Genomic DNA, 25,221 nt, shown 5'->3' on the forward strand with positions numbered 1-25,221 from the left:
TAATGGAGTTATGCGAGCAGCATGCTAGCTGCAGCTTTCCACCGCGAAAGGCTGACAGGCCATCAGAAGCACCGTCTTCCCACCGCTTTCTACGTAGGGCGATGAGTGAGGTACGTCGGTTGATCGTTTTCCAGGCCGCGTTGACCTCTTCACCTCCGCCGTGTCCCGGCAGGCCGGGAGAACCTCACCGCCACGAACAAGTCGATTAATTGGAGCCTCTTTGGAGTATCTTTTCGTGGAATAATGATAATAACGATACGTGCTTTTGAAAATCTCAGTCATGGAAAAACATCGGGTGGCGGGCCAAATGTGGCCCGCGAGAACGTCTTAAAAGGTCTGATTGTCTTAAAATAAATGAGTTTTTGACCGTGAACTACATTTCCCACAATCCATGCTGTTACCTGCAGAGTGACGCCATTAGATTCCATCTTATCCACATCGACGCCATTGTGAAATACAAATAATCCCTAAATGTCCAGGAAGAGATGGAAGGCTGTTTCAAGAAAAATGGGATTGCGTATGTAACATTTTTGGATTTGAATGAATAAATGTAGAGTTATTTAACATTAAGGAGTAGCCACATTTATTTTACATTACATTTGGTTACATTTGGTTACATTTCTACATGTGGCCCGGGGTAAAAAAGAGTTTGACACCCCTGCTCTAAGTGAAGGATTAGCTGCAGATAATAAGTGAAGGCATTATTTATTTTGATTTGATTTGTGATTTTATATTCTATTCATTTGTTGTTTTTATAAATTCATTTCCCTAATTGCATTTATTGACACTCCATGTTTCCACCAGGCTCGGTAGTTGTGCAGTAGGTTCACTGGAGACCCTAGATTGCCCAGATGTGTGAATAACAGGGTGAATAGCGGCACTTTTTGTCTCCCTACGTGGCCCTGCGATGGACTGGTGGCCGGTCCACGCGACCCTGAGAGCAGGATAAGCGGTACGGATAATGAACGAATGGTTTCATCTCCATTTTCTGTTGATAGCTGGAGGTGCCAGGGCCATTACGCTTCCAACTCTGGAGCCGGAAATGGTGCACAGAATCAGTGGGGCCTCTAAGTACGGTATCTTATGAGGGTATTTTTTACCAAATAAGCATGAATAGTTTATCGTGTAACCATGAGTAAACACACCGGTGATGCTCATATCTTTAGGTCTTCAGGATTGGCGTCATATGTGTGCTTTATGGGTGAAGGTGGTGGAATATTTGCAGGCTGGGACGGGTTCGTCTTAGCAAAACATTAAATATCCTCAGCCAGTTTTCAGTCGCGCTCCGTCTGTCTGGAAGGCCGGCTACCAAATTCGGGTTTCTCTGTGGCAAAGACTCAATTGCTTAGATGCTGGAGAGGCTATAAGAAAAGACGAAAGCAAAAAAAAAAATCCTTGACTGTGCTAAATTTTGGGAACTCTTGGGTAAATCTCATGGGTCAGCGAGCCAATGAGTGTGGGATCAGCAAAATCTAATAAGGCTTCTGTTCGGGCGTCTAACAATGCACTTGGTGGACGGTTAGAGACACTGACAAGGAGGAAAGTCTCCCCGACATATCAACATTTTGGATTTTCCATGAGGATCGGTAGAACAGAGGGAGAGAAAATACTTTATACTCATGAGGATGCGTAAACCAAAAAGACAAAAGTCTTGGGGAGGTAATGTCTCACATGTTATTTACATTTCATTATATCCTTCGCCCGGCTGTGTTTCTTCAGGGTGAAGATGAGGAGGCGGGAGGGAAGCATGCAAAGCCACTCGCAAACAACACAATTCCCTCAAGTGCCGTTTATTGGAAACACTGTTGGGTGGCAGGTCAGCCCACTTTGTCTCTCATTTACCGAACCGCTGTGCTGATGAAATAGTTTCTCCGGTGTGCACATAGAACCCGCTTTTTTTTTTTTTTTTTTTTTTTTGACATTACTAACTTTCAATACCCAATTTGTATTGAAGGCACAGTGGCGCGGTGGATTTCCTCCGGGTTCTCCAAAATGCATTCAGTAGGTTTAATGGAGACCCTGAATTATCCAGACGTGTCAATGAGAGGGTAATTGGTTGGATGTCTCCATATGATGTGCAAAGTCTCTGTGCGAAGCCCTGCGACGGCCCGGCGACCCGCTCCAGGATGTACCCGCTTTCTCGCCCAATGACGTCGCAGATAGGCTGAGGTCAGCGTAGATAAAAAATGAATGAATATCTTTATTGTGGTCTCACCAAAACAATAGTCTGGACTTGCTGGACTTGAATTTTTTTCACTTTTCTAATGACCTGTGGGGAGCGTCTGAATATAACTGCAAGGGTTTTTGGACGGATCTAGGTTACGGTGGCTTGTTGTGTCAATGGAAGAGTCGAGGGGTTGTTATGCTAGTGCTCATTAGCATAACAAACTCCCCATAGGTCATTAGAACTGAAGAATTTCTTCAAGTGCAGAAATTCAGGTCCAGTTGCTGAGACAAGAATTCACCCTGACCTGGATGAGCGAGAACTTCCGCAGACGTCAAGGCGAGCAGTACCGCAGAGATGCCTTGCAAGGCGGTAACAAGGCCGACGGGGCGGTTACGCGTCCTGCCCGACGACGCTTCGGCCTGCAGACAGGAGGAACCGGGGGTCGAACCCCCAACCTTCTGGTTAGCAGGACGCTAAGCAACGGCGACCCCCGCTCAGCGTACCTTCACGCTATGGCGCGACTTTTGATGAATTCCCATGGTCGCGTTTTTATTGGCCACTTCCTTTCGGGTTCCCCGAATTGGAATCTGTGTTTACTCTCGTCTGTTTGTTGTCTTTTCGCTAAAATATGATGCTGCCGTCCACCTTTGATAAACCCCGTCAGACACACGCTAATAATGTGGACACATTATGAAAGGAAGACTCAACCTTTGGAAAAAAAAAAAAAAGAAAAAAAAAAAGAGCCCTATCTGGCGTGCGTGATATGTAGTAATTATTTTGTGTATTTCAGTGATAAATCAAAATTATTTATGTATTCTACGCGTGAAAATTATTTAAGGATGCAGCCAGGCTGGGTAGAAACCCTTTCATCTATCTCCTTTCTCCCCACGTCTCAATCTAGCAGTGATAAAGGAGCGCCTCCCCTGCCAGACACATGCTCAATTACAAATTAGCCAGTTTGTCGGGGGGGAAAATCGTAATCAGGCTTCAAGAGGTGGAGGCCCTTGAAGATTAATTGGAAATGGGCCCCCAGTAAATGTCAATGGCAATCAAGGGTTTGTACAGCTCTGATTGACTCTATACACAGACCCCTCTACCCAGGATAACCTTTCTCCCACCGTGACATTGCTGGCACCGCTCCCTCACCCTCTCCATCTTTGCTGAAAGGCAGAGGGGACAGGCACAAAAGAGCCAAGGAAAAATGGGGGCTGTGGGACGGCGCCGGAATACCAAAGGGGAGAAGAAAAGACGAGCGTCTGGCATTTCCCGACCTCCCGGCGCGCTCGTGTTTGGAGGCTTACGTTATGATTAGCGGATGCAAAAACACCGCCGGAGCAGCTTCCCGCTGACGGACGGCGGCCCACGCGACGAGCATCACCAAAGCGGTCTCTGTGTGTGATTTAAACATGATTTCATAGGGGGGGGGGATCTCAGGTGTGTTTTTTAGTCGACCGTAAACCCGCACCCACACCAAACACTGCCATCATGTTATTGCATATATTGTTATTATTATTATTATTATTATTATTATTGCATCACTCACTTTTGATATGTATATTGATGATTATAAAAATCCCACAGTCTGAAAAAAATGGGTTAAATGGAGACCTTAAATTGCCCAGGTGCCTATATGAGAGTGTGAGGGGTCATCTCTATATGATAACTCTAATAATAATAATATTAATAATATGTTTTATTTCATGCACATTATTATATGCACCACTCAAAGACACCGAACAGACATATACGCATACACAAAATACAGATCCAAAAGAAACCATGAAAAGTAAAACAACAAAAGTGTTAATATTTATATGTATATATATATATATATATATATATATATATATATATATATATATATATATATGTATATGTATATATATACACACACTTTATATACGTATATATATGTATATACACACACACACACATATATATGTAAATATACATATATATGTATATACATAAACACTTTATATACGTATATATATACACACATATATACATAAATATATATATACAAACACTTTATATACGAATAAATGTATATATACATATATATGTATGTATGTATATATATATATATATATATATATATTTACACACACACACACACACACACACACACACACACACACACACACATATATATTCGTATATATCACTTTGCCACTTTTATTGTTTTGTTATTTTTTTGTTTCTTTACTTTGTGTACATGTCTCTATGGTGTTACGTAAGTGAGTATCCAGTTAGGCGGCTTAAATAAAATGTATTCTTATTATTGTTATATTGATCATTTGGTGATCGGTCCCGCCTCTCACTCGATGACGGCTTCTTTATCCATCTGTCTTTTAACGATATTTCAGAAAGCCTGTGCAATTCACTGCAAGTACACTCAAATTTACTCTACAATCATTATCACTTGACGGGTCTGTTCTTCCAAGGTAATAAAAAATATTTATAATCTTGAGTTTATTATATCGCCTCCTGCTACCTGAAAAAACTGTGAAAGCTGAAAGCACTCTTAAAATGACTTGAGAAAAAGAGGCAAAGCGGCTTTGGGAATTTTTCCAGAATTCACAAAGAAGATTTTGACCCAGAATGTCATATTTTTGACAAATCTACAAAATATTATCGACAAAAATAAGACATTCTATTTTGCATCCCGGGCTGGAGGGAGAGCGAGGAGAACTCCAGCCGTGCAATATGAAATAGCAGACAAGGACACCGGAAAGGGGAGATTCATGAATTGGAAAACCACGTCTCCTGCTTTATTCCCACGAGGATAAATAATAAATTGACTCCGGTTTATCCACTGACAAGTTACGGTTACCCACATTTACATGGGTTCCCAGACCTGAAGGTTTGTCTGCACCGGGGTTCGGCAACCTTCAGCGGGGCAATTTTTCCCAGGGGCCAAAAAAAAACTTTTAACTTGTTTGAATCTTTTTTTCGCCCTTTGTGCTACGTAAAAAAAACAAAAAACAAAAAAAAGCTATAGCTTGTCGCAGCTATGAAATCACTGAACTGCGAAGCAGAAAATAATATTTTTCTTTCGGCATGCAACAAAAACATTTTGAACTCCGGAAGGTTATGTTCAAATATAACACTCGTATTCGTGTGTAAAATAAAAATAAAAAAAACCAAACTTGAATTATTCACCGAGAGCAAACCCAAAAATTCCAAAACTAAAAATGCTGTGTGTGTGCAGTCATTGTTTTTTCGCGTGCACCGGGGCACGCGGTCCGCCGTCAAGACGAATTAAAAAAAAAACGTAGAATTTCACTGAACGCTGCAAAATATATATTTGCAAATTAAATAGCCAATTAAAATATCCACTTTACCTGGTTAATGTAATTTTTTTTTTCTCTTGAATCTCAGCGCACAGTGGGTAAAAGCTCAATGATTTTCAAATTTAGAATTACACGAAAAAAAATATAAATAACCAACAAAATCAAATGAATTTGAATTAAAAAACTCATTATTTATTTCCCAGACGCAGCAGAAGGATGAAGAGCAGCGGGTTGCCGAACCCTGGACTTACATCAGGGTCCGAAATGGGCCGAGGGGAAAACCAGCAGCATCGACAAGACCCGGATTCTGCGAGGCCCCGCTTCTCTCGGTGAGTCATCTCCTCGCGCCAGATGTCGGATTACATCACAAGTCCGACCTCCGTACAGCAGCGGGAACATAGATTTCTTATTTCGAAAACGCTGCGGCTCATACAGGGACATGCGGGGCTGACGCTTACGCAACGCTTACCGAGAATGCAAACTGTTTTACTTTCTTTGTCAGGGTTTAAAGCGATGGAAATTCAGGATTTGTTTGGGGAAAGTTTGGTTTGGGGTTAAAGCTGGAGCGAGGTAAAGGTTAGGATTGGGGTTTGGGTTCGGGCTCTGGTTAATGTTAGCTTTCTTCTGGTATCGGTGGCAAATTTGTGCTCGGTGGAGTTGATGATTTAAAAAAACACAAATAAATCAGGGGTCAAGACGGTCCTCAAAACAGTTCATTTTAAAAAAGCGATCGCAAATCGGTTTCTTTCTTGGGCTTTTTGTCGACGATGCAAACCCTCGGGTGAACCGTGATTGGCCGAGCGATCGCCGACCCGCAACTTTCATTTATTTCTGATAGATTTCTTTAAGAAAGACGGTTTATTCCGAGGGTCCCGCCAGTCCTCCAGCCGGTCTTGTCTTGTTACAGTAAACACGCTGAGGTACAAGCCCTCTCATTAAGTCTGTCCTTGGCCGCTCTCCATACAGTGGAACTTGTCCGTAAACGTTTAGCGGACAAGTGCGGTTTTAATCTGCAGCGCAAGCTCTCGCGGTGAAAACAGAATCTTAAATAATTTCAACGGAGGTTTTTCATTTGGCACATTCTGAAGCAATTAAATGACTTTACTGCAAGTGATTAATGATCTTTTTATAAATTCAGATACAGGACTCAATTTTAGTTATTCTCAATGTTAGCGCTGCTTTTAATGAGCAACCTTTTCATTCATCTGAAGGACTAGGTTGGCATCTCAGGGACCCGTTTTACTTTTAAATGATCCTTTATTTCAAGCCGATCCTGTATTCAGTGCTGCCGGGTAACTCGTCATCTTCCTACGCTTACGGTAAATAGTATACAGCGCTTTCATCGCCAGGGTTTTTTGAATTCCTTTTCACTGGATTTCACATTCACACATGCGCTCGCAGAGGAGGAACAAGAGGAGCTGGGGATCGAACCGCGAACCCCTGGAAGGTTAGCGGTCCGATTCCCGCTCCTCCAGTCTGCAAAACCCCCCACTGGAGGGATGCTAACTTAGACACGACCAACCCAGGGTACCAGTTTTACGTCAAATAAGGCCTTTATTTCAAGTCAAACCTTTTCAATGTTGCAGGGGAACCCTTTGCTCATATCACTTGCGGCGTGCCTCTAAGCTCTGTACTTGATCCCGTTATATTTTCCTCACATATGCTCCCAATTCATAACATTTCCTATAAGATAAGATAAGATAAGATAAGATAAGATAAGATAAGATAAGATAAGATAAGATAAGATAAGATAAATTTTATTGATCACCATAGGGGAAGTTCTTTTGAAACAGCAGCCTATCAGTTATAGTATCAATAAATATGAATATACATAGAGAAACAATTCAAATATTCAGAAATAAAATAGACAGCAGAGTGAACAACAACATCAATGAAAAGTATAGATGACTGAATTGAAAATAAACAACAACAAAAAAGAAAAGAAAAAACAGCAAGGGTGAGAATAGACAACCAAAACGACAACAACAAGGAGAGAGACATAAACAGAGTGACAATAGCAATGACGAAAAGAAACAAAAATAAGCAGGATGCGACTTGGCCGAGACCAACACGGATAAAAATACACCATGGAGACGCTATAACGGCGAATGACAAATATTCAGAAGTTGTTTAGACAATCTGAAAGACTGGGATGCATCCGAGCCGCCGTCATGGAAACAATAATAGAGCAAGTGTAATGATTTGGCCTCCGGAGTGAAACGTACAACCTGAATCACGGGTGCGTCTAACCTGACTCTCTCTGAAACGACTCCTCTTTTCTGTTTGTGACAGTCCGGAGAAAACCACATCTTTATTCAGACTTACCTGTTCTGGTTTTATCGCTTAATGTTAACGTCCAGCTCGGAGTGGACCGAGAATCTATTACGGGGGATGTTATCGGATGGGTTATATTTTTCTCCCTTTTCTCCTTAACCAGAGTGAGTAATGCATTTCACTCCCTTCATTAGAGATGATTTTTCGGGGCGAGAATTCCATCTCGTACGCCGTCACGTTTGGGAGAGACCTCCCACCTTCAACCTCGAATTCTTCCTTTGGCAAGGCAGGTCTTTGCCTCGTAACGCAGAAATAGATTCGTTCTGATATTGTCATACTGCTGTAATTAGTAAAATATCCTTGTTTTGATAACTCTTTACGGCACTGTCCGTCTACTGTATACCTCCGATAGCTTACCGTATTTTCATGACCACCTTATTAAAAGGCGCAGTCTCAGTTATGTGTGCCATTACTCTATTTAACACACACATAAGGCACACCTGATTATAGAGCGTGGGTTTTATATACAATCCACGCCCACACTCCCCCCTTTAACATTCTCATGGTGTCCTCTACTACGTCCGCCTTACAACAACAACAACACACACACACAAGCATACAAGTTTGCGTGTTTAAAAATAGAGCAGGAGCAAAACTGAGTTTGGTATTCACATTTTTTTACCGGTAATAGTCATCAATCGAAGCCATGGAAGTCCTCATCCTCTGTTTCTGATTTGAACGGCTGCGCTAAATCTCCATCAAACATGCCAGGTTCACTTTCTTCACTGTCATTCGCATTCCGTGCCGCGCGGCTCCTCGGAAACGATGCCGGCTTTTGCAAAAGCTGGAACAACAGTGCCGGCAGACACGTTAGCCCGAGCGTCTACAATGCATTCGCAAATTGTGGCGTCACTCTTAGTGAAACCGAGGTCTCCAAGAAGTCTTTTCGTACCCCGTTGTGCGTCTCGCTCCCGTGCTGGTCCCCTTCTTCTGCACAGTGTGACTCACGGGGATGTCGAAAGTGAGCGGCACCTCGTCCATGTTGGTGATGTGGTTGGGCTGGATGTGTTTGTCGGCAAAGTTTTCAGGGTTGTTAAAAAAAACAATGTTCTGCATAACGCACATACGTGTTCTTTTTTTTATACAATCAACACCCACACTTCCCCCTTTAACGCTCACATGATGTTCTCTACTACGTCCGCCTTATAACAACACACACACACAGGGCGCACTGCACTATAGGGCGCGCTGCACATTTTGAAGGCTTTTAGTCGTGAAAATACGGTATGTTTTTTTCTTTCTTTTTGGATCGTTATAACCCTCTCAAACAATTGGTTCCCATTATAGAGAAAGAGAATGAACTGTCTGGTCTCTGCTTGCTGAAGGTGAGCTGCTCAGGCTCGCATGGTTTGACATGAAAAATAAAACGGTGACCCAAATGTGTATCCGCACGATCACGATCGCACTGAGGGCTGGTTTTGGTTGGATCTCTTCTCGAGTCTTTCGACATTGATAATTCACCAGCTCATCTGTCATCCTCACCAGGCAGAGACAAATATCTTTCCGAGTGCTGTCTTTGTCAAGACCTGGATCATTTGCAGATTCTGAATATTAATACAAAAACCTGTAGGCACAGAGACAGGATGGTGGAACTGGTGTTTATATTTGTAGCCCCTGAGTTGTATTGACCAGTCGTATGAGGTGTGTATACGCACACAAACACACATGCATAAAAACATACATACAAACATATATACATATACTGATATGTGTGTATATGAGTAGATAAATTAAAATGATATGAAGCCACATATATGATTGGTATAGACAAACACATATGTATGTATATAGGGACTGTCAAAATTGATGTACTAATCCAGATTATTTAATTTGCATGATTAATTTGATCATACATGTTAATGCAATTTGCTATATAAGGTATATTGGGACATGTAGCTAAGTACATATAGCTAAGACTATTTCCCTTTATATAAATATGTATGACTAGTATAACACACACATTTCCTTTATTTATACACGTATATATATATTAGGGCTGTCAAATTAGTGCATTTATTAAGATTAATTAATTTCTGTGATTAATTCAATCAAAAATGTGAATACACTAATCCAGATTGATTAATTAGCATGATTTATTGATTACAAATGTTAATGCAATTGGCTATATACAATATACTGCATATGATTATATACATGTAGCTAAGAATATAGCCCTTTGTTCAAAGCCATATGTATGACTAGTATAACACACACACACACACACACACCAGTATAACACACACATGCTATACACGTACATATATATATATATATTTATGTTAGTGCTGTCAAATTAATGCTTTTATCAAGATTAATTAATTTGTGTGATTAATTTGATTGAAAATGGGAATACACCCAAAGCATGCACAGCACAGAATGACGCAAAAAAATCAGGACCACTTCCATCAAGATGGCTGACACTAAACGACATATTGGCCCAAAACAAGACCCGAGATGGGACCATAGACTGAATCCTCGTTTATTAAATCAAGTCAAACCACAGCATCAAGCAGCACCGCTAGACCACTGCTAGCCGAAAATGAGATATTGGAAACCACAAGCTGTAAACAAGGTTTAAAAACTGTTTACACTACATTTTAGAAGGTAATGAGATCTGTGTCTCTGTTTTCTGTAATGAGTGCTTTGGATTGCGAAGCGGAATCTGAGCGAGTAAAAGAGGGTGAGGGTGTACATGAATTGCTTTCAGGCGTTACCAACCTTTTTTGGTGGAAAGAAATGCGAGCTGCCCTCCAGCCTGATTCTTCGATGCCCCTCGGAAATTTCGGAACATCATTACCTGATGGTTTCCTGTTGTTTTTCTAATCGTAACTTCTTGTTAATTATGCACTTGCAAGATTCCCTTTAACTCCTTGTTGTTTTATGTTGTTGTTATAACATTTGTTATTTAGATTTAATTCATTCTAGATAAAAAGAAGAAACCATTAATGAGAGGAGGGTTTTCGGAGCTTTTTAAATAAAGTTTCAAGGCTGGAGCAACATCTATAATATTTACTACAACATCAGAACTTCACTCGCTGTTGGACTTTATGGACATTTGGCCATTTCTTTAGATCTATGAAGATCTGTGTGAGGGAGTGGGCGTGGTATATCTTTGAGGTCTTTCCGGATCCCGGTTGACTAAATTGATCCAAACATAACTCTTGATGTTTTAATCTTTCCCTCACTTAAATGTCATATTAACGGCCGAGACAGGAAATGAATGAGGAAAAGACAGGAGGCAGAGCTGGAGGTCGCAGAGATGAAGATGTTGACGTTCTCTTTGGGAGTGACCAGGATGGATAGGATCAGAGAAGGTTGGTTCGATGTAGTTACCCCTGAACGGAAGGTAGAGGAGGAGAAGTTTGACCGAGTGGCTTCTTCAGCTCCACCAGACTGGAGGGAAGTTTCCCGATAGGTGCAGCAACCGCTGTTGGTTGGGGTTGGACGTTGGTCGTTTTGCAGAAACTAGGTTGAAACAGGGTTGTTGTGTTAATATGTTTTTGACGGGTTAGTTTTCCAGGAGGAGTCAAAGAGGCTCACTCAACATGAAAGTGTAAAAACACACCATAGGCTGATCCAACATTGATGTAATGTAATGTCAAATGAATCAGAGTTACTTCCCAAGCGGACAGTTTAATTTCACAGAAGTATGAGTGACGTTGTGCTGTTTAAGTGTTGCCTTTATTTTTTTGAGCATTATTTTGAGCAGTATATATATTCGTATATGTGTGTGTGTGTGTGTGTGTATATATATATATATATATATATATATATATATATATATATATATATATATATATATCATGATTAATATGTATATTTTATTTTTTATCACTATCACTTTTATTATTCTGATTTTCATTATTGCTTTTGGATGTGTATTTTGTGTATTTATATATATTTTTACAGTGTCTTTGAGTGGAAAATATGATAAGGCACATTCAATAAAATGTATTATTATTACTATTATCATTGTTATTATCATACAAAGTGTTCCCTTTATTTGAGCAATATTTTGAGCGGTACATAAATATATATATATATATATATATATATATATATATATATATATTTTTTTTTTTTCACTATATCTTCTATTATTTTAATTTTCATTATTTCTTTTGGATCTGTATTTTGTATATATATCTTTACGATGTCTTTGAGTGGAAAATATATTAAGACGCACTCATCACAATGTATCATTATTATTATTATTATTATTATCATTATTATTATTATTATTATTATTATTATTATTATTATTATTATTATTATTATTATTATTATTATTATTATTACATAAAGTGTTCCCTTATTTTTTTGGACAGTATATTTTTTATTAGGCAAACGGTCGTTGCAATGATAGCAGCTTCATGAGGCTGAATTCAAAGATTTCTCCTCAAGAGATGATTTTTAGCCCGAAAGTGTTTGGACCGGCCCATCTTACTTGTCACAAGACAAATTGGTTTGCCACTGTAACGTAAAGAAACTGTGCCTCTACCTAAACCGTCCACATCTGTCTTGGCAGCTGAGTATCTCCTCGCAGAACTCCTGACTCAGTGAGAGAGGATCTGCTGCATTGTGAGGAGGCAGCTTACCAAGCCGGCCAGCCTGGAGCAGAAACTAATTTCAGCCTCTTGATCAGTGATCTCATTCTTTCAGTCACAACCTAAAGCTCGTGACCATTAATCTGGCGGTAAATTGAGTTTCACCCGGAGTTCATGCTAGGGAAGTTAGCATTTCCTTACATCTTACACCCGGGGTGGACAACCCGGCTTAGCGGCAGATAAAGGTCGACTCCTGGTGAGGGAAGGCGGTATGGAGAAAAGAAAGCGCTTGAGTATTTTCCTTTTTTTTTTAATGATTTTAGCATCGCTCGCCTCAAACCTTGTTCTCCAAGTGTACGAGATAAGCATAAGGCGCGTGGTTTTGGTCGTATCAATCCGTCCGGGTAATCAATAAGCTTGTTCATCAACTGGATTGCGTTCACCAGTTCACACAGCGATGGCGGAAGAGCAACGTGACGTTCAATGTCTCGGCAGGGAATCGAACCGCCAACCTTTTGATTAATTTAAACCTTGTTTTCCGTAGGACTTTCACCTGCATTAAATTCACAACGCTGCGGCGGCTCATAAAAGCGTGACAGGTCAGTCGGGGCTGGACTGCATGCGGCGGCTTCCGCCGAAGCTACACTCCAGCGACAAAAGACATCAATATATCGACTGGATGTCAAAACTTGGAAAACATGATTTTCTTACACAAACAAGCCTGGTTGCACATAATCCCTGCATTATATTTAATTCCATTCATTGCTTACCCCGGTCTCCTCACATCCCTGTAAATTTCTGTTACTGAGGCAGAAAAAAAAAAAAATGTTTTAGACGATTAGTTGCCCCCACTGGCAGGAAATGCAAAAGCAACGGCGCACTGAGGCAAGATAATTAATGAAGAGGCAGTGACAGAGGAGGAGAGTGAATGGAACGTCAATTATTACGTCTATACTGGCAGTTCATCAACCCGAACAAACATCGGTTGTTACGAAACAAGATTCCGGGGTTGCGAAACAAAAGTGCAGATTTGAATCTGACTGTGTTCATGAAAGACGCCGACTGAGCGGCGTTATCCTCATTAATCCTTTTTTTTAATCCTTATTTTTCAAGGAAAAGAACAACACACACGGTTAATTTCGAGGCTGCTCAGTGAGCGCACTGATGCCACCGTATCTTAATCTGCGCCGTGATAGATGTATCGACGACGGTGTCCTCATTTCGAAGCGCCGTCTTTTTTGTCGACGACTGCGGCTTGACTGGGGAACATTTAAAAAGACAAATCAAACTAAATGGAACGAGCAGGAAACAGACGTCACGTTTCGCCGCCCGAGCGTCTCAAACAGCAGACTCGTTCTTGCGGTCACCTTTGAAGAGCATATTTAACGTTTTAGGCGATTTCAAAGGAATTCACGTTTTTCCGCGGCCTTTAAATTGGCTCCGCTGTCACAGCGAGAACACAAACGGGATGTTGGAAAAAGCCCAGATCTGTAGCTTCCAGAACATAAACAAAAGCTGATCAGGGAACAATTCATTCATTCATTCATTTATTCTCTAAACTGCTTGTGTACCCAAGGGTTGCAGCAAGGCTGCTGTTCATCCCGTCGAATATCTTGCCGAAATCTTCTCGTCACGGCAACTGGACTTGAATTTCTTCACTTGAAGATGCTTCTTTACGTCTAATTTTCGGAGTTTCTGAATATGACTACTGGGGTTTTGGCGGGTCTAGTTTATACTGGCTTGTTGTGTAAGTGGAAGAGTTGATCTGCAGAGACTAGGGGGTTGTTCGTTGGAACGAAAGAGCGATTTAGCGGGATAACCTGGATGGGAACGTGAAGAACCAAACAAAGGAGCGAAACCTGTTGGATCATGTGGATGTTACCGGGGGTTCGTTCTGGTGGTGGGTCTTTGCTAGTTGTTTGGAGGGTGCAGATGCGCCTGTTCCGTGTGTGCAAATCCGTCTTGGTATTGCTATTGGTATGGCATAATGGTAAAACGGTATATGGCATTGAAGCCAAAAAAACGGCTTCTTTGATTCCTCTCTCGAACCGTCTGTCTTCTCTGGCCGCAATACGGACATTGCTGTCTTTGAACAAATGGCGCTTGTCCTTCAGGTGTAGGCGGACCTACACCCGCTGTCCTTAAGTGGTGTTTTTTTGAGGTTGTTTGGTCTCTCGGATGTAGACGTCATCACAATCCTCAATGCCGGTGACAGCAGACCCACATTCTCTATCTTGTGCCTGGGTGTTTTGCCCTTAGGGTGCACCAGTTTTGGCCTCAGGGTGCTGTGGGGTTTGAAATGTACCCTTATATGGTGTTTGTTGAGCGCCCTTCGGAGCTTCTCCGAAACACCGGCGACATACGCGATGACGATGCAGTTATATTCGAGGGGTCACATGTCATGTAGAATCCTCTCGGATGAGGGCTGGAACGTTTTCAAGGGAAGAAATTCAAGTCGGGTTTCCAAGACAAGAAGATTTCGACAAGACTTCACCATGACCTGGATGATTGAGAGCCCCCACAGACACGGTGAGCGGTGGGGTTCACCCTGGCGCGATCTTGGGGCCACATATGGAGTTTGCGCTTCATATATACACCTTAACACGTTTGTACGGTTTGGAGTCTTCGAGTCACGAACTGTTTGTTCTTCTCGGACTGTGAGAGGAAAACCGGAGCTCCGCGCAGAAAAGCCACCCTGCTGGAATCAAACCGGGGACCTTCTTGCGAAGAGGTCGACGAGGTAACCGCTGCGCCGCCGTGCCGCCCGCAGTCCGGTAGCCATTCAGCAGAATTGAAAATACAGAGCAGACCGTGCTTTTGATAGACAGAAATTCGGCGTATTATTCATGCAGAATTGAATCGCAAATGGAATAACATCGCTGCCACCAACTTAGAGGGCAGACGTTTTCTGTGAAAGTCAGAGCAGGAGGAAAGCTTTTTAGAGGATGTTGATTTGCTGTATGGCTGAATGTCAACCGTCAGTGTGTTTTTCTTCTTTAATGATGAGAATAAAAAAAAAAACAAAAAAAAAAAAAAAACTTGTACGCTGCAGAAAATAAGAGACAGGCGTGTCAACTTGATATGTGCAGGACAAAGTCCAAAAGCAGATGGTAAACAAATATTAAACCGTGTATCCTTTGATATTCTGGATGGGGCTTCACCGTTAGATTTGTATAGACAGTGCCAGCGACATCTGCATTTTAGAAACGCTGCCAGATATATTACAAGGGGGAACTGGAGCAGAACAGCTCTCTGGCGATGCACCACGGACATTATGCAAATACCATATGAGAACATATTAGCTAGTCTATCGGCTGCCCTCAGAGATGCCTGCACCAAATTGTCTCAGAAGTCGGTGTGAGCTGAGGAATGGATGAATTTTAATCAGCGTGATGGAGCGGTTCCCCCCCCCGAACCCCCCGCCCCCGTATCGCCCTCCCCGCTTCGTAAATGTAGAGGTTCCTCGTTCGACGGCGTACATCAGAAGCGGTATGTCACTTAATTTGTGTCATACGGCAATCATAAGTGGATCCCGGATACTCGATCAGGGCTAATATTCCCGGATGAAGACGGGTTGGATCCGAAAAGCCGGTTCGTCGGAACACATCGGGCGTAATGTCCCATAACACTTGACGCGCACGTCTTTAACAGGGCATTTCAGAACAAGTCAGGATGAGCAACAATGTTGACGACGGCATACATCCCCAGTAATAGCCTCGATGTTTGTTTTTTAAAGAGGCTGTGGCACCGCGTGCCATTATAGGGCTAATGATGTACGATTGTCATCTCGCACATTGCAGAGCTAATTGGGCCTCTGTGATCATGCCTAATGGCTTTACTAGGGAATTATTGACACAGCGATGCGAGTGACATGCTACAGGTAGGTGAATAAATAAATAAGCACCCTCCCCATCGCCGCCGCCGCCGCCGCCACCTCCATACCGCACCACCCCGCCGCTATCTCCCTCGACACGAAGCTCGTCAATCTTGGCAACTGCCTCCGGAGCACCCCAGTCAGTTAACATTTTAGAAAATGGCTGCCCATTAATAATAAAGGCATATTAACATAAGTTAATTCTGCTCCAGTGTGGGACTCAGTGGAACAGTTATTAAAGTCCAATTTGGCCCCATTAATAATGCATCCACCTTTGACTTTCTGATATCCAGATTATGTGGTATTACTGTGGCTATACATTATTTATTAACCACTTTCAATTGGGGACCTTGATGACTTCTAATTGGTAGATGGTGGTGCCATTAAGTTATCCCTGATGAGACTTGTCAATCAAGGTGCATCCTCGCAACCTTATAGTCACACACACACACACACAGAGTCGTGCACGCCCGCGCAGCTAGAGCCAGGTGCCGCGGTGCGAGACAGGGCCATAGTGCCCTCGCTCCTCAACCCGGCCGAGTCGCAGAGGTCTGACTCCTGTCTATCACGGCCATTTGAAGTGCCGCAGAGTGGGGGAGGGCTAAACGGCATGGGACCCGCTGTTAGAGAGGCCTGGCTTTAAAAGTTAATGGCTCCTGTACTATGCTGAATGACACTGGAAGGGTGAGCAATTGTCATGCCTCTGTCCTCCGGGGGCCTTTTGTCAGTCACTCACTCAGACAAACGGAGGGTGGCACGTCTACGCTTGTGGAGACGGACCCAATCACGGAGCTGAATTAAAGAAGTCGGACTTTAATATGAAAAAAAAAAGAAAAATGTACGCGACATGTTCGTACGCGGCTCGCCAGGCGGCCTGCTGTTATTTTGCTTTTTCCCGATGACACACGCGACGCTACACAAATGGCGAGGCGAAGACGGCACACTGTGTTTCTTGTCAGGCTATTACATCCAAACAAAATCACATGTCACTCGGTAACGCGCGTTCGGATGTTGCCGCGCGTGGATCGAAACGACATCAAGCTGACATAAAACCGCAGGCCGGGGATGACTCCCGCTGCAACCACGCGCCCGATCGCGGGGGGAAGGAAAGGGGAAAAGAAAATGCCGTTTTTAGCCTGGGTTTTATTAATGGGCGTTTAATCCGACCTTATGTTGAATCTGGCGAAGCGCCGGGAAACGTGGAGTTCCGAGGCCGTCTGCATGGGTTCGTTGGACTGTCCTGCACCGAATCACCGTCTGCGTGATTTATTATATTCATATAATAATGTGTAATATATTTAATATATCAACACACACTGTAAGCTAGGTATTATCTACTGTTCAAATGAAAAGCGGGCGTGAATGTTCAATGTGCTCGCCAGGTAGGAGGGATGAACAAAAAAAAAGAAAAAAAAAAAAGCATTTGGACAAATGAAAAGCCAACGGGACTTTGAATCCACATCAAAAAACCAAGACATCTGTTATCTTCATGCATTTGATATCAAGGGAAAGCTTTAATTGAGTTTTATTACTTTCATCACGCTGTCTTTTCCTTTTGCCGCTACGCGCTGAACTGAAACCGTCAGTCGCCAATATGGTGGAGACGCCATCAGCCGATGCGCTCCGGTAGTTCGGCCCAATAAACCAGTGTCGTGGCGCTCGGTTTTTATTTAAACGGTTAAACGAAGGTGTGGAATTCTGCAGATTTCTGCAGATGTTATGGGGATTAGCGATGCGAATATCAAAATACGGCTGTAATTCCCCACTAGCTGTTTTTCAACCAGAATCCACGCGCACGTGAATGTGTGTGTGTTTCGTATTAGAGCACCGGCACCGATATCATTTATTATTTCCCTTCCGGAGGGGCCCAGGTAATCATGCAGGTAAATGTTTGCATGTATTCTCGTGAGCGGAGTCGATCTTTGCACGTAGCAGTCCTGTCGTTTTAGTGACGCAATGCTAATTCCCCATGTATATTTAGAGTGATAAATGGGTATTTTCTATGTTTAATTAATCATTATCCGATATGTTGGTGTGGTCATGTTGGTAACATTATTACGAAATGTTAGCATTAATATTAATGCGCACTGAATATTCATGTCCACCCTCGCCCATCAGCATGCCCGCTTGGCGCCGGTAGAAGGCCAGCACTTATAATTGGCAATCTTTCCCTGTTAGTTGACAGTCGAGAAGAGTCATTTCCTCGCATTCAGATCCGAGTCGCGAAAGCCGGCTTGTCAACTTTCCACTTCATTACAGGTCAAGCAATAGACTCATTTCTCTCAGGCGCGTCGCTCCCATAATTGTTTTCTACCTCTCCTTTCATAGGCAATTTACATGTGCTTCCTCGCCGAGTGTAAAAGAGACGGAGACAGGGAGGATGAAAATGCTCTCGCTTTTCATTTTCACTCATTGTCCATTTGCAACTTGACACATGAAACGGCAAAAGTAATGTGAATTCAGTTCTCCCTCCTGCAGCATGTGCTTTGAGGCATATGATAAAATGTACCGGGCAGAGTTGAAAATCTGATAGAAATTATAGAGTCGGGGAGAGAAGAGAGGTTCGGAGCAGAGGATGGAGAACGTATGAGATGAATGGCGCGAGGTGGGGATAAAAATAGAAAGCGAGGTGTGGTAAAATTAGTTACCTGCTTCAAAGTGATTTAAACTGGAGTCATTATAAAGAGGATAACCATTCTGTGTGAGGCACCAGAGGACCAATCAGGACGGACGGTTTCTGCAAGCAGCCATTACATACTGTGACTGAAAAATGATCAAAGCAAACATTGTATTTGCCATCGCGACAGTTAAATATTATCTTGATAAAACGTGAATTAAACGCGAATTAAATTATTCTAGTTATTTTGATTATTACTATTATGATTTTTATTAGTAGTATTGCAATCATCATTATTATTATTATTGTTATTATTATTATTATTATACTCATAATACAAATAACAATATAAAAATCTCTCAATAACAACAACAATAACACTAAAAGTAGTTGTAGTAAGTAGTTGGTAGTAACAGTACAACCATAACTAAATGGAGACACTATGTGATACAACATGAATTAAACATAAAACCGGTCTTAAATTATTGTACATAGAAAAACAGTGACAACTACAACAACAGTAATATTAAAAAAAATATATATATTATTATTATCATTATTATTATTGATCTTATTCATACTACATCCAGTTCTAGTGGTAGTAATAGTAATAGTAATAGTATAACCATCAACTAAATGGAGACATTATATGATCATCATATGAATTAAACATAAAATCCGTCTTAAATTATTGTACTTATAACAACAACTGTAACAACTACAGCAATAATGATAATAATACAATTATTATTATTATAATTTTATGATTTATTTTATTCATAGTACATCCAGTCTTGGTCATAGTAATGGTAATAGTATAACCATAACTAAATATATATATTTGATACAACATGAATTTTAAACAAAATTGTTCTTTAATTATTCTCACTAGTGCAAATTCTATTAATTATTATAAGAACAAGAATGGTATTAGGAGCAGTGATAATGGATCAGTCTAACGGATCAAAGCAATAGTCATCTTATCATAAGAATAACATTGCTTTGCTTATGCAGGATTATGAGAGTATTTAAAACCCCAGTTGGAAACTAAAATTATTCACCGACTTATTAAAATCAAGGCTTAATAATGCTGAGTTGCATCTCAGCATTAAGGTGGAAGAATTAAAATTCAAAATGGCCTCTGGCATGTACAGATACTCAGATATTTTAAATAATAACATGGCCTGTCTGTGTCAGTGAAGGTGAAATTATGTTGAATCAATATAGATTAGCACGAGGAATACATCGGTAAACACACATTACACTGAATTAAATACATCCAAGTATAACTGTACACTAAATATAATTGAATGTGGCTATTAATCTGATCTAGGCCTGAGAAAATAGAAACATAAAGAAACATAATATACAGTTAGACCCAGAAATACTTGGACAGTGACACAAATTTTGTTGTTTCAGCTGTTTATGAAAACACATTCAGGATACAATTATGTAATCAATATGGGCTTGAAGTGCAGATTCTCAGCTGTCATTTGAGAGTATTCACATCCAAATTGGAGCAAGGGTTTAGGAATTACAGCTCTTTAATATGCAGCCGCCTCTTTTTCAAGAGACCAAAACGAATTGGACAATTGACTCAGAAGGCTGCAAAGGACCTCTCAATGGAGGTGAAACAGAACGTTCTGAGGCTGAAAAACAAGAAGTCCATCAGGGATAGCAGAAATACTAGGAGTGGCCAAAAAAAAACTGTTTGGTACATTCTGAGTTTAAAAAAAAAAGAGTGCACTGGTCAGTTTGGGAACTCAAAAACGCATGTCCATGGAAGACAACAGTGGCAGATGATCGCCGAATCTTCTCCACGGTGAAGAAAAACCCCTTCACTCTCCAGGAAGTTGGTGTATCTCCAAAAAAAAGAGACTTCATGAGGGTAAATACAATGGATTCACCGCAAGCCCCAAAAAATGGAAAGACCAGAATTGACCAAAAACGCCTGAAGGAGGCGGCCCAGTTCTGGAACAGCACTAAGATCAACCTGTACCAGAATGATGGGAAGAAGAAAGTTTGGAGCAGCTCATGATCCAAAGCAAACCACATCTTCTGGAAAACACGGTGGAGGCTTCCGACGGCACCGGCTCGCTTGTGTTTATTGATGATATGACAAGAAGAGGCGGTCGGATGCATTCTGAAGTGCGCAGGGATTTACTTTCTGCTTTGATTCGGCCGAAACGTTGATTGGACGGCGCTTCACGGTACAGATGGACAATGATCCAAAACATGCTGCAAAAGCAACCCAGGAGTTTTTTTAAAGCAAAGATGTAGAATATTCTGCATTGGCCGAGTCAATCACCGGATCTCAACCCAATGGAGCATGACTTTCACTCGCTCAAGACAAAACATAGGGCGGAAAGACTCACAAATAAGCGACAACTGAAGGCCTAGCAAAGCATCACAAAAGAGGAAAGCCAGCGTTTGTACAACATTTTACTTAGGATAATGTTTTTATTTGTCCAATTACTTTTGAGCCCTTGAAATACGGAGCGTTTGTATAAAGATAGCTACGATTCCCTCGTGTTTAATCATATATCGTTGTTCAACCCCTTGAATAAAACCTTAAAGTCCGCACTTTAATTCGGTTTTAGTTGTTTCATTTCAAATCCAATGTGGTTGCATGCAGAGTCCAAATCATGCAGATTGTGTCACTGTCCAACTATTCCTGGGCCTAACTGTATTTTTCCATCACATATTTTACCTGAGGTGCTGGATTAAATCACATTGGATGGCTTTTTTGTAAAAGATAGCATAAAAGTACTAAAAATCTAGATACTGATGTGATTAATTCCATCGGCAGGTCACCATCAAAGATTGAAAAGAACTCGGGACTTAATGTCCTCAAACCTGCCAATTCCCCCCATTAAGCTCCTCTTTTTGCTTTGTCCTGACTCAGCCTCGTTTCTTTGGTCTCATCCAGCGCCGAGCTACTTTTAGCCCTGGGATGTTCTGTGAATATGGATGTTCGGCGAGCCCGGCTTTAGATATTTGCAGTAGGTTCATGCAGCCAAGGCAGCCACGGGGCGCTACGTCCTGAAGGCAAAGCTAAGGCTCTAATTTCCCCGTGAATGGAAATATAGCCGATCGCCCGCCGGTGCTTCGTTTGTTTAGTAACTTCATGACGTCCCTCTTTAGGACGCCGCGGCTCGCCTTAAACCGGCACCAAAACAAATGAGCGACGGCTGCTCTCCGACTTCTTCCCGTCAGATGCAGTTACTGCCTCGTGAGGCAAAGTCAGACTCCTGTCTGTCACCTCTGTTGTTGTAGGTGGAGTCGAATGTTGATAGTGGTGCAAAAAAAAAGGAAGTGTGTTGCATGCGTGACGCCAAAGGCATAAACAGGGCCGGCTAATTATCACTGTTTGGTGAGCTGTCATCGTCTTTGGCTGCAGCAGGGTTAGCGAGCGGCTGTCACTTCTCGGAATTATTTCCTCCATACGAAGAAGAATGACGCCTTTTGGAGATCGGATAAAACCTTTTTTTTTTTCCAACCGTGTTTTTTTTTTTTTAATCTTAATACTTTAATCCGCATTTTATCTGGGATCTATCTGAAGTTGAGGCATCGGTTCTTTATAGCACACATGAGCAATATAGTACAAATTCATTACAAGGTTAGTGCTTGGCACGGAGCGCATTGCTTTACAACTATTACATTCATTCATTCATTCCTGCACTCATTCATTCATCCGTCCCAAGAAATCTTCTTGTCTTGGCAACTGGGCTTGAATATCATCCCTCATCCAAGAGGCTTCTTCAGTTCTGACTGACCAACAGTCCAGAAGAGATGGACAACCAAGAGAGGATTTAGGCTCTGCAGTGAACCGCTTATGTTTGTTGGACTTCGGGAGGTGAACGGAGAACCCGGAAGGAATCTACTGTCGGAATGGCGCTAACAAAAGCGCTAACCGTTGCGCCATAAAAATATCAGAAAAACTCGTGAAATCCAAACCGATGCACGAAGTCCCGTTCTATCCTATATTTTCTCCCAACTCCGACTGTTTGCAGACCAAATCAGCCAGACAGCAAACAGCGGCGCACACAGACTGCGGCGTTTTCAGTGTTTACAAAAGAAAAAAAAAAAAAAAACGTCTGTTTTAGGACATACATCATCACGTGGTCGTTTGCTTTGTGACGCCAATTGAATCGATGAATTGTTTCGGAAGAAAACGAAGAATCTCCAAGTCATTCTCATAGCGCTTATACAGCATCCCTCTATTATTCTCTCTCTTCGTGCGTCTGCATGCCTCCATGGATTGTCATCCGTCTGCAGTTATAACACCGCGATAACCCCCCCCCCCCTCCTCGGTGAAATCTCTCTCATCCTCTTTCCCTCCTACACTCCACCTCCTCCCCTGCGTCCCCGTTTCCCGATGCCAGCCGTCGGTGCCAAGCGAAGACAAGTTTGTTTTAAGTCGCCCTACGCACACACAGCGTGTGTGATAATGTTAATTCACCACAACAACAATTTAGCATCATTACCATAAATGTTCAACATGTTCCCAAACAGTCATCGGAATTGGCACCGGTTGCCTTTATGCCGAGGACCCCGGGGATATCATCGCCGCTTTTTATTTCCCCTCGTTTCAAGGCCGCTTTTTTAACCTTTAATTGCTCGCACCTAATGCATCCGGATAAATTTTAAACATTTCCGCATGAGGATGAGCCCTACAGATTCAGACGGGCATGAATAACTTAATAACAATACTACATCTGTAAATAAAAAGACGATTAAATCCCAACGTTGATCTTAGTAAACGCAATTATCATAACTTCTTATCGTCCACGTCTATTAAGTGTCACCGCCGATCCGGCGAGCCATCAGGCTTAAAAGCGAGGCTTCGGTCCATCGATGTACAACCGCGCCATAACTGTTGGGAAAAGGGATGAAAGTAGATTGAAATTCTTGCCGGTTCTTTGACCCCCAACCTCCGGCTTCATGCATACGTGAACGCGGGCGCTCCATTTTTTAACACGGCTGCGCCAAGGAAATTAGAAATACTTCAATTCGTGTTCAACCGGAGGACCTGCTCCCAAACACGGCGGAACGTAAATACTGTGTCAGGTAGATACGGTTACCCGGTAAATTTCGACAAATGGCGTTGTTAACGTTTGCGCGTGTATTTTCTCATTGGAAATAAGATTGTAATGGGTTTTTATGCATTCGGGGTTCACAGACCTGGATTGTCGCTGTCCATTTTCTCCATTTTCACATGACTGTAACAACGGCAGAGTTAATATAAATATATGTATATACAGATATATATCGTGTGAATGAGACTGCATGTTTTTTTTGTCTATATATGTCGTTTGTGAATGAGAGGGTGAATGATTGTGTCATTAAATGAGAGGGTGAATGTTTCAATGTCTTTATGAAATGCAGATGAGCGAGTGAACTGCATGTCTCTTTATGGTGAGTGAATGAGAGATTGAATGTTTTTTTTGTTTATACACATCTTATGTAAATGAGGGGGTGAATGGTTATATGTCAATATGATTTGTGAATGAGAGGGCGAATAATTGTTTTTTTCTCTAAATGGTGTTTGAATGACAGAGGGAATGTTTTTTTGCCCGTATATAACATCTGTGAATGAGAGGATGAGTGATTCTGTTACTCTATATGACATGTGGATGAGCGAGTGAATGGTTGCATCTCTCAGTAATTAATGTGAAAGAGGGCGAATGATTTTGTCATTAAATGACGTGTGAATGAAAGGGTGAATGTTTCAATGTGTGTTGAAGAATAAGAATAAGAAAAACTTTATTTATGCCGAAGGAAATTGTTGTGCCAGAGTTTCATGTCAAACATAACAATAATAAATAATTGTAGAAAATTGTATAAACAGTAAAAAAAAAAAAAAAAAAGGGGGGGGGGAGAATAAGAAATACAAATAAAACTATAAAGTGTCTAAGTAACAAGTCAAGGCTATAAAGTGTCTTAAGTACCAGGTGAAAGATAAGGAGTGCAAAAGAGTATGAAAAAATATTGCACAAGCAGCTGTTATGAAATGAAATATTGCACAATTATGAATATATATATATATATATACATATAAATTATTCCGATTTACAGTAAGTGGGTGCGATTTTTTTTTTTTTATGGTTTAAGATTTTGAGATTCCCTGCAGCTGAAGGGAGAGGAATAACATGCAGATGAGCGAGTGAACCGTATGTCTCTTTATGACGTGTGAATGAGAATGAAAGATTGCATGTTTTTTTTGTCCATATATATGTTGTGTGTGAATGAGAGGATGAATCATTGTATGTCACTGAATGACGTGTGAATGAGAGGGTGAATGTTTCAATGTCTCTTTATGACATGCGGATGAGCGAGTGTACCGTCTTTATGACGAGTAAATGGTTGAATGTCGATATAAAATG

The 25,221-nt window shown here is 41.5% G+C and overlaps 1 long non-coding RNA gene across 2 annotated transcripts in view; it reads left to right on the forward strand.

Annotated features, from left to right (window-relative positions):
* LOC147222394 (uncharacterized) overlaps positions 1–25,221 on the forward strand; it is a 192,907-nt gene that overhangs the window by 101,191 nt on the left and 66,495 nt on the right. Inside the window, exons 1-2 of one of the 2 annotated variants that reach the window (XR_015107756.1) lie at positions 1,593–1,816; positions 5,667–5,792. This is a non-coding gene — a long non-coding RNA (uncharacterized LOC147222394). Of the gene's footprint in view, positions 1–1,592; positions 1,817–5,666; positions 5,793–25,221 lie in introns of those variants that run through there. The other variant, XR_015107755.1, reaches the window with a different exon arrangement.

This window comes from Fistularia commersonii, chromosome 21 (assembly GCF_037954325.1).
Source record: "Fistularia commersonii isolate RoL2024-O1a breed Wild chromosome 21, RoL_Fcom_v1.0, whole genome shotgun sequence".
NCBI classification, from domain to species: Eukaryota; Metazoa; Chordata; class Actinopteri; order Syngnathiformes; family Fistulariidae; genus Fistularia; species Fistularia commersonii.